This window comes from Castor canadensis, chromosome 6 (assembly GCF_047511655.1).
Source record: "Castor canadensis chromosome 6, mCasCan1.hap1v2, whole genome shotgun sequence".
Classification (NCBI taxonomy): Eukaryota; Metazoa; Chordata; class Mammalia; order Rodentia; family Castoridae; genus Castor; species Castor canadensis.
This window is the reverse complement of record NC_133391.1, coordinates 136236126-136247365: the sequence shown is the minus strand read 5'-3', so window position 1 is coordinate 136247365 and position 11240 is coordinate 136236126.

Below are 11240 nucleotides of genomic sequence, written 5' to 3'. Positions count from 1 at the left end.
ACTTCAGTTTAGCAATCTTCATATTTTGTTTAGTTTAAAAATGTCCTGCTGACCCCCAAAACCAGTGAACTATGGATTTCAGATCATTTCTTTTCAGGTAGAGGTTATGAATTAAATCACATTCTTTTATGGCTTCTATTTGTCCCTTGGTGTACATGACTAAGATGTTGTCTGGGGATTTTCTTTCAGTGAAAACAATGATTTCAACATCAGCACTGACTTTATTATTAGGAAGCCGTCATGAATTTCTGTGAAGACAGGCACTCATATAACATCACTCCTATTCTTTGTCTTCCTGGGCATGAAGCACTGGTTTCTGTTCTTCAAACTCCTGAAACAAAAGTGTGAGAGTCTGTATTCATGGTTGTGACAGAATGACTTACGTGTTTCTTTGCTGCATTAGAACTTAAAAAATATAAATAGTTTCTGCCTGGTAGCCAGGGGGTGGGGGTGGGGGAGAGAAGGAGTAGGGAGAAGGGGGAAGATGACCCAAACATTGTATGCCCATATAAATAAAAAAAAATTTAAAATATATGTAACTTTGAATTTTACTCACATGTTTCACACCAGGAACCTCTGTGACATTCCCTTTTTAGCCTTGAATGTTATAAGGTGAATATTAATGGTTTTAACATTTTTTACATCCAAAATTATTTGTTATTTATATCACACATGATAAAAACACTTTGTATGACCATGTATGGCTGAATTTAATGTGTGACCAAATACAGAGAACCACTTTATTTCTGTATTTTTGCCTTCATATTTTTGAATGACTAATCTTTTGAATTTTCCATAAAAGAGCAAATTTTGGAAAATATCATTATATAAAATTCTGGCTCACATCTTAAATACTATCTGAGGATGCTTATGTATCCATTTTACCAGTACTACTCAATGAGGTTTGAAAAGTGTACCCACCCATGTAGCTTTTACCTCATCAAGTTGTAGAACATTCGAAGCCCTTCGCTAATTTGGGACCAGGCTGTATTACATAGCAAGTTTAAGGCTAGTCTGGGATACATTGTAAGGCTGCCTTACAATAAAATATATAGAGAACACATTATTCAAAAAGTTCCTTCCAAGCCCTTTAAATTTCCCCTAGCCCCTTTGAAACAACCACTGATTGGCTTTCTGTTACTATAATTTGGGTTTCTTTTTCTAAATTTCCAAATAAATAAAATCATTGTGCATAATCTCCTGAGTTTGACTTCTACTGTTCAACACATGTTTTGAGAGTTATTAATGGCATATGTGTATCAGCAGTTAACTTTATTTCTGAGTAGTATTCCGTTATAGGGCTATACCACAACTTAAGTATATTCATTTTTTGTTGGATTTTTTTTTACTCTTGACTGACATGAGTAAAGACTCTATGACCATTCTGTGTAAGTCTATATGTAAACACATAGAGAACGATGGAGAAATGCATTTAGAGAGTAAAGAATAAGTAATATGCTAGTACAATCCTCACATATGAGATATGGAAATTGATTAGTAGTAATTAACAATAATATAAGCTGGTAAATTCTATAATGTAGGCATCAAACTATTGGAGAAGAACAGAGGAGGAAGATGTTAAATGGAAAAAAGTAGATGAATGTGTTTTCATTTCTCTTGGGTAGATATTGCTGATGAAATTATTGGGTTGTACTGTCTTAACCATGTGATTAAGGTAGCATAGTGACAGAGAGCTCAACCTGTTGCCCCTACATACTCAAAAAGCTTGCACAGAGGCCATGCTACTCAGATTCCTTCCATTTCCCAGTGAATGATTCCACAAAGTAGGGGAACTACAAAAGGTCTATGCCTATAAGGTGTAGAATTCCTCCAATGAATGAGTTTGAATTTAGGACTCATGACCAAACTTCCTTGGATTTGTCCAAGACTTTTCCTACCAATCCTTTCTTTCTTCCCTCTCTCCTTCACAACTGTGAGACCATAATTTGAAGGCTTTCTCCACTTTCTCTGGATCCTACTACAAATGTTTCCATAAATGAATGTCTTGTATCTCTATCCCAGTCATAGTATCTGGTTCTTAGGGGACCTGAGCTAATAATACATAGATCACATTCTTGAATCTATTGTAAACCACCAAATGCCATCTTATATTCTCACCAGAAATGAATGAATGTTCAAGTTGTTCCACATTTTCACCAGCATTGAGTACTGTCACTATTTTCTTCACTCTAGTGGATGTGTAATTGTATAATTACAGGCTGGCAATTTCAGTGTTTGATGACAGAAGATTCTGTAAAATATTCTCATCTCTTTGAAATTTATGCTAGCTTTCTGTTTTGTCTGAAATGCTGTGCTGACAGTCAACAGATGGGAGTAATAAGATGTTAAATAGAAGTGAAGTCCAGAAGAGCAAGACATAGGCAATAATGAAAAAAGGAAAAAATAATTACCTTTGGTATTCTAGTCTGAATTATTTTTGTTTTCTTGTTTTTATTTTGGAGTGATGGTTTAGGGGTTTGTGCTTTGCTGATTAAATATAAGAATGTAGTGTGTATGCTTGTGTTTTAATATGATAGAAGCAATTAAACAGTACATGTTATTCATTATAATAATATAACCAGATCTAAGAAAGAGGTGGAGGACAGGCTTTTGGGTTTCAAAAAGCTATAGTTTTGCTACTTCTGTGTAAAATGTAAATTATCATAGAAAACTTGCTAATAATGTAGACATGTATTTCTGAGTTCATTCAATTAATCAATTTTTTTCTATTTCAATTTCCTTTAAACATGAATTAAACATTAATATCAACATTTAAAAATAAATTATACACTTAAAATAAAAGAAAATAAGACAGCCATATTGTTATAAACAAGGTTTTTCAAATTCATTTGTAGCAAAACATGGACTAAACTGGAGATAACAACCCCAACAAATTTTAGAAATAAGAGGTTTTCATTTTCTCTTCCTCAAAGAAGCAAATGAGGCATGTACAGATGCACTGGGTCGCAGCATATTTCTTGGGAAGCTTTCATATGTAAATCGATACAAGAGAATTTCTGTCTACATGCTAGCGTGACATGGTGCAGTTTTTGACACTATGTCTTGCTGATTACCACATAACCCAACTGCCACATAAATTATCTTTATAAATAAAACTTTGCATACATAGGCAACATCCAGAATGGAGCAATAAATTGGTCAGGACTCCTTGTCTCCAATGGCGCCACTTCATCACTTTCTTTAGCAAGTTGGGACTGAGGGCACGTTGGTGAACGCCTTTGACTAATCTCCTATCATGATACACCTCATATTTCAATAATCAACTGGCACAGTTACCCTTTGGAGGAAAGAAAAGTTTAGCTTCCTGGACTGTCAGTCTTTTTACCTTCCTGCCTATAGCAAACATGAAAAAAAAAAAAAAACTTGGTAGAAATGTGAAGTAACCAAACCTTTTATAAAACATGTCAAGATTAATTGCTAGTTTCACTCATGAGCTATGTAGACTGTTTCCTAAGATTCTCATCTTATTAGATACAATGATTCATATTCCCTTTCTTGGCAAAACATCTGCTTCTTTGCAGATATCCCCATCAATTATGTAGGCAGTGGTGGGGTTCTGCCAACCCTGAACTTACTAAAACATGCAAAGAATAAAATCCTTTCAAGAAACTTCTTTGGTCTTTTGTACCTTAGACTTTAAATATGTGATGCATTGGTACTTGCACTTTCATTCTACTTAATTATATTGTAAGAATTTTTAAAAATTTAACTCAAGTTAGAAATCTGTTACTATCAATTTTTAAGCGTTTTTGTCTACATCCTTCTCTGTGATCTTGAAGTGCTAACTGAAGTTTTTATGCCTTGAGATAATTTCTTGGTCTTTTCTTCCCATAGTACTTCTGTGGCAGATCCTGAGACCCACTGTTTCAACATCAATTTCCCCATCTTTTTTTTTTTTAAACATTCCACTAAGCTACTTCCTTTACTAACTTTTTTTGTTATCAAGGGAAGGTAGTGTGATGCAGTTCTGTTGTGGATTTTTTTAAAAAGAGTTTTTGCTTTTCTATGTAAAGGAGAGACATGTTTCCTTTCTTCCTAATTAAGAATGGAGATGGTGTTGGAAGCTGCAACAACAAACTTATGACAATGAAATGACAAGCTTAATAATCAGAGACTACTGGTCCTATCATAGTTGGGACTCTGAACCACTGCAAGTGTCCTCCTACTTGTGCACTTTGCTCTGATGAGAAAAATACACCTTCATTGACTGAACCACAATGTGGTAAAATTTTCTTTCTTTGCAGCTGCAAATCAACTGATACAATTACCACTGGATACAGTGAAAGGAGTATGCTTTACATTTGGGCCCCCAAATGGTCCATTGAACTGACAGAGGATTGCTCATCTATGAATAATATCTAAAGTGCAGTGAAATCATAAAATAGGTTTTATTTCTAATACTGTTCAGATGAATCTCTGATATCTGATATTGGGTTAGTGCTAAAACCAAGTATCAGATTTGCAACTATGGATGAAAATTTATTAAAATTAACACTCTTTAGGCGGTCTTTAAAGGTCTTCTCCACTGCACGGGTGGTCTATTCATAGTTTCTTAGGAAAGCAACATAGATTCTGACCTCTGCTTTTATGAATTCCTCAAAATGAAATCCCTTTTTATTCACTTCACTCTCATTTCTTCCTTCTATTCAAAATCACCCAAATCTCACCTTACCTGTATGGTGGTTCTTACTTGACCACAAAATCACAATTATCACTCTTCTCCTTAATAGAGACCTGAGTTATGTGATTATTCATTTAGCATTTCTCATATTGCATTTCTTTATATTTAGCTCTTCAAGACTATCTGATGCTTTTTTTGCACAGTTAGCATGATGCTACACTTTAGTCTGATTTAAAATATCATCCTGTTGGGGCTGGACATGTAACTCAGTAGTAGAGTACTTGCCTAATGTTCATGCCATCCTAGTTTCAATCTCCAGCACCGTAAAACCAAAACAAAACTAAAACAGCAGCCTACTTGCTAAAGAACCATATATGTGCTGAATAAGGCACTCTCAGAATTATCTATTTAAAATCACTAAAACCCAAATAGAAAAGAACTTGATTAGATAATTCACAAGTTCAAGTGACCCAAAACCTCATTTTGTATTCTGGCAAAGAATTAGCTTACATTTTGCCTATGCCTTGAGATTTTGTGGGAGGCTAAGTTTAAAGGTGATGACTAGTTCATCTATGGGAGGAAATTTTAAGGCAGCACAGCAGTCCATTGGCAATATGGGTGTTGCTGTCAACTTTCAATCAGATTTACAGTATAGAATCAGGAGCAAAAAGCAGAGCTGTAGGATTTGAAAAACTAGTAATTTGGCTATGGAAGATGTGATTGCTGAAGAGGTTAGCATCAGTATAAAGAAGCCAAGTACTTTGCACTAGCACAGTAGGAAAGATGCTTCGAGAGTATCTCAAGAATCAGCAAGACACCAATCACAGTAAACGCAAGAGTATAAATTCAATACACCTTTGGAAAAAACTTTGCCTTGAGGAGAAAGGCCACTACAGCCATGGTCCATTCAGGCCTGGCTATTGCTTACTGCTTGAACTGATGTCAGACCTTGGCAATGTCCACATGATGCTGGTTTTGTAGGCATGGCAGAATACAAGAGTTGTAGGGTCATAGAGGCTTACACATAAATTTGAAAGAAGGGCCTAGGAGCCCAAGCAATGTGTAGGAAGATCATATTCCCTGTGGGAATCTCCAAGAGAGTGATGTGTGAAGCTGTGAGAGTGGAGTTGTATCTGCAATGAAGACTTTAGGAAGTTAGAGATGTCAGGAGCATAGAACATCTGTTGAGGAAACCTGTAGGTAGTGGACCTCTAGAGCCATGCCAAGAGAGAGACATGTAGGATACAACCAGGAAGGCCATGGTGCAAGGCTGCCCAAGTCTTTCAGAGCTCAAATTACCCTACTATATACAACCAGACATTGAACATGCAGCAGCAGTATTTAATGTTTTCTCAGCTGGGTTTTGGTCTTGCTTTGATCCCATGCCTCCTTTCTGTGTTCCTAGTCCTCCCTTTTGGAATGGAAACAATCATTTTGTGCCGTTATATGTAGGAAATATACAACTTGATTTTAATTTTTACAGGGGTTCACAGCAGAGTTCCTCTTGAGTCTCAATGGAGATTTTGAAGTTGGACTTTTGAACAATGTTGTGGTTATCAGTCAAGACTTAAGATAGCCTCATACAATGGCCATGAGCTTTTGGGAACCATGGGTAGAATGCTATGGTCTGGGTATAAGGTGTCCACTCAAAAGGCCCATCTGTTAGAGATTTGATTGCCAGCTTATGTGTTTTTGAGAGGTGATGGGATAATCAGACAATCAGAAGTCTAATTTCGTGAATGGATTAAGCCATTGATGAATTCATAGCAGAGTGAGCTATGAGAAGGTGGGACCTAGTGGGAAGAAGTAGGAAATATATAACATGATATATATATATATATATATATGTATATAATATATACATAATATATAATATTATAATATATATAATATAATATATATATTATATATTATGTATGTAATATAATAATATATATATTATATATATAATATAGACACAATATATAATATATATATATATAGTGCCTTTCAATGATCTGTCTTTTCCCTGGACTCTGCCTCCATCTCTCTGCTTCCTGGCCCACATATGGTGATTGGCTTTCCTCTGTTATACCTTCTACTGTGATGTTCTGAACATGGGTTCAGAAGTAATGGACTCAAGTGACCAAGGTCTGGAATCTCTGACACTATGTGCTAAATCCTTTACTTTCTTTTTTCTTCTCCCACATGAGCTGAGCTACACCCAACTCTTTACCTGACAGCAATGGACTGGTGGGGAGGATTTTGGTATAGCAAATGGAGACAAGTCCTCATAAATCTGTAATTTAGGCTCAGAGGATGGAGAGGGTTCTGAATTGAACACAATGTGCACAACTGTGATTAGAAATAAAATGACTCTACATGTCCCACTTACCATATTCTTTATAAAGTAATAGAATAGAGGAAAGGATGAATTAGGCATTGCTTGTTCATAGCTAACTGTGATCTAATGTCAACAAGATTCTATGAATAATTTTGTCAATGGACAAGCCAATTCTTGAACCTAGAAAATAAGGATATGAATGAGTTAACAGCATCTCTTGAGAATGGGAAAGTGATGAGTGAAGAGACACTTCATAATTTTAATACATATATGTGTATATTTCAAATTTGAAAGAACTTAGGTGTTTGAATCAGATAAGCCTTTAACAATTCTATATCCTATTTTTAGATTCTTTATTGTTTTATGATGTGACTAAAATAGCCTGAAAATATACTGAAGCATTTATGAATTATATGCTTCCTAATTTATAAATGTGCACATAATAGGGCTCATATATTCAAATCAATAATAGTGTAAGCATCTATTTATATTCAGTGAGGAATTTTTAAGCAACACCCTCCTTTTCTACCTCTATTCTATTAGTTGCTTTTGAGATTTTAGGAAAAAGATGAACATGGAAATATAAAAGTGGAACAAATTCCCCTTTTTACTCAAAAGAATGCACTAGGTATGAACAAACCTCCTACTGCTCAGTACAGGTCTGTGAACAGCGGGATAAAAAATGAATACTTTAAAGATGCTCTTCTGGAAGGATTCTTTAGCCTTCACCAGTGTTACTCTATGTACAAAGCAATCAGGGGTAAAGAAAAGTACCCTTTTCTTTTTCAAAAAAATAAACTGGATTTTGTATTTCTGGAGACATGCTTCTAAAGATTTTTTTTTAATGTTAAACATCTTAAGATTTCCTTTAGATATTTGAGAGCCTCAGGTGACATTTTTTTCAAGTACTTGGAATTCCATCTTCTTGCAGAGAGTAGGGATTCATGATAATTGTATAATTCTCTTTTACTACCTATAATAACTGATTAAAGAATTCAATTCATATTTTCAAGTATTTCTAATTAATAGGTTGGCAAATAATTTCCCATTGAATATATTCCCAATTAACATATATTCAGATAATAAAACAAGTCTACAATATATAGAAGAGTTTTTAAATATTATATAACTATTATTTAAAATAATATTTAATTCTACTTGCTTCTAAAAATCACTTGCGGTCGGTAACACAGCAGATAAAAGCATAGTCTTTTTTTTTTCATTGTACATTGGTTAGCTTGCCCTCTCCCCACTATCCTCTCCCTCCACCCCCTTCCTGCCCCACTTCAAGCATTTGCAAGAGGTTTCATCATTCTTTTTCATATATGTATATGAGGCACATCAACCCTAGTCCCTCACCTTCATCTCTCCCAGTCCCCCTCCCCTCTCCCATAAGAAAAGCATAGTCTTTAAGGTCAGCAAGATTACGGAAAGTGTGCCCTCAAAGCTAAATTTTGTCATCTCTAGAATAAGAAATAATCATTCATATTTCATAAGAATTTTATGAAGACTAATACATTCATCAAGGTAATAAGTAACCTAAAATGTGTCTCAGCCAATGGCCTTCACTTTTCTCAGCACTCAGGGGTATTCAGTGGAGTTGGTTGCTCTTTGCTTCTTTTTTTTTTTTTTTTCATTTTTCTTTTATTATTCATATGTGCATACAAGGCTTGGTTCATTTCTCACTCCTACCCCCACCCCCTCCCTTACCACCCACACCTAGGTATTTGATTTTGTTTGAGGCTATTGTAAATGGAATTGTTTTCATACATTCTTTTTCCATTTGCTCATTGTTAGTGTATAGAAATGCTAATGATTTTTCTATGTTGATTTTATATCCTGCTACCTTGCTATAGCTATTGATGATGTCTAGAAGCTTCTGAGTAGAGTTTTTTGGGTCTTTAAGGTATAGGATCATGTGGTCTGCAAATAGGGATATTTTGACAGTTTCTTTACCTATTTGTATTCCTTTTATTCCTTCTTCTTGCCTAATTGCTCTGGCTAGGAATTCCAGTACTATGTTGAATAGGAGTGGAGATAGTGGGCATCCTTGTCTGGTTCCTGATTTTAGAGGGAATGGTTTTAATTTTTCTCTGTTAAGTATAATGCTGGCTGTAGGTTTGTCATATATAGCTTTTATAATGTTGAGGAACTTTCCTTCTATTCCTAGTTTTCTTAGAGCTTTTATCATGAAATGCTGTTGGATCTTATCAAAGGCTTTTTCTGCATCTATTGAGATGATCAAGTGGTTTTTGTCTTTGCTTCTGTTAATGTGGTTTATTATGTTTATTGATTTTCGTATGTTGAACCACCCCTGCATCCCTGGGATGAAGCCTACTTGGTCGTGGTGAATAATCTTTTTGATGTGTTGCTGAATTCAGTTTGCCATTATTTTGTTGAGGATTTTTGCATCAATGTTCATTAAGGAGATTGGCCTATAGTTCTCCTTTTTGGAGGTGTCTTTGCCTGGTTTTGGGATAAGTGTAATACTGGCTTCATAAAATGTGTTTGGCAGTTTTCCTTCCCTTTCTATTTCGTGGAACAGTTTAAGGAGGGTTGGTATCAGTTCTTCTTTAAAGGTCTGATAGAATTCAGCAGAGAATCCATCAGGTCCTGGACTTTTCTTTTTGGGGAGACTCTTGATTGCTGCTTCAATTTCATTTTGTGTTATAGGTCTATTCAGGTGATTAATTTCCTCTTGGTTCAGTTTTGGATGATCATATGTATCTAGAAATCTGTCCATTTCTTTTAGATTTTCAAAATCTATTTGAAACCTATTTGAATATAGGTTCTCAAAGTAGTCTCTGATGATTTCCTGGACTTCATGGTGTTTGTTGTTATCTCCCCTTTTGCATTCCTAATTCTACTAATTTGGGTTTTTTATCTCCTCATTTTAGTCAGGTTTGCCAGGGTCTATTGATCTTGTTTATTTTTTCAAAGAACCAACTTTTTGTTTCATTAATTCTTTGTATGGTTTTTTTTGGTTTCTATTTCATTGATTTCAGCTCTTATTTTTATTATTTCTCTCCTTCTATTTGTTTTGGGATTTGCTTGTTCTTGTTTTTCTAGGAGTTTGAGATGTATCATTAAGTCATTGATTTGGGATCTTTCAATCTTTTTAATATATGCACTCATGGCTATAAACTTTCCTCTCAGGACTGCCTTAGCTGTGTCCCATAGGTTCCAATAGGTTGTGTTTTCATTTTCATTGACTTCCAGGAACTTTTTAATTTCCTCTTTTATTGCATCGATAATCCATTGTTCATTAAGTAATGAGTTATTTAGTTTCCAGTTGTTTGCATGTTTTTTGTCTTTACTTTTGTTGTTGAGTTCTACTTTTACTGCACTGTGGTCAGATAGTATGCACAGTATTATTTCTATTTTCTTATATTTGCTGAGGCTTGCTTTGTGCCCTACGATATGATCTATTTTGGAGAAGGTTCCATGGGCTGCTGAGAAGAATGTATATTGTGTAGAGGTTGGATGAAATGTTCTATAGACATCTACTAGGTCCACTTGATCTATTGCATATTTTAGATCTTGGATTTCTTTATTGAGTTTTTGTTTGGACGACCTACCTATTGATGATAATGGAGTGTTAAAGTCTCCCACAACCACTGTGTTGGCGTTTATATATGCTTTTAGGTCTTTCAGGGTATGTTTGATGAAATTGGGTGCATTGACATTGGGTGCATACAGATTGATGATTATTATTTCCTTTGGGTCTATTTCCCCTTTTATTAGTATGGAGTGTCCTTCTTTATCTCGTTTGATCAATGTAGGTTTGAAGTCTATTTGTCAGAGATAAGTATTGCTACTCCTGCTTGTTTTCGGGGGCCATTGGCTTGGTAAATCTTCTTCCAGCCTTTCATCCTAAGCATATGCTTATTTCTGTCAGTGAGATGAGTCTCCTGTAAGCAACAAATTGTTGGATCTTCTTTTTTAATCCATTTTGTCAAACGGTGTCTTTTGAGGGGTGAATTAAGTCCATTAACATTATGCGTTAGTACTGATAGGTATGTGGTGATTCCTGTCATTTAGTTGTCTTAGTTGTTTGAAGGTTTGATTGTGTGTACCTAACTTGATGTTCCTCTCTACTGTCTTGCTTTTTCTTATCCTGTGGTTTGGTGCTGCCTGCCTTTTCATGGTTAAGTTGGGTGTCACTTTCTTTGTGCAGGATCCCTTGCAGAATCTTTTGTAATGGTGGCTTTGTGGTCACATATTGTTTTAGTTTCTGCTTATCGTGGAAGACTTTTATTGGTCCATCTATTTTGA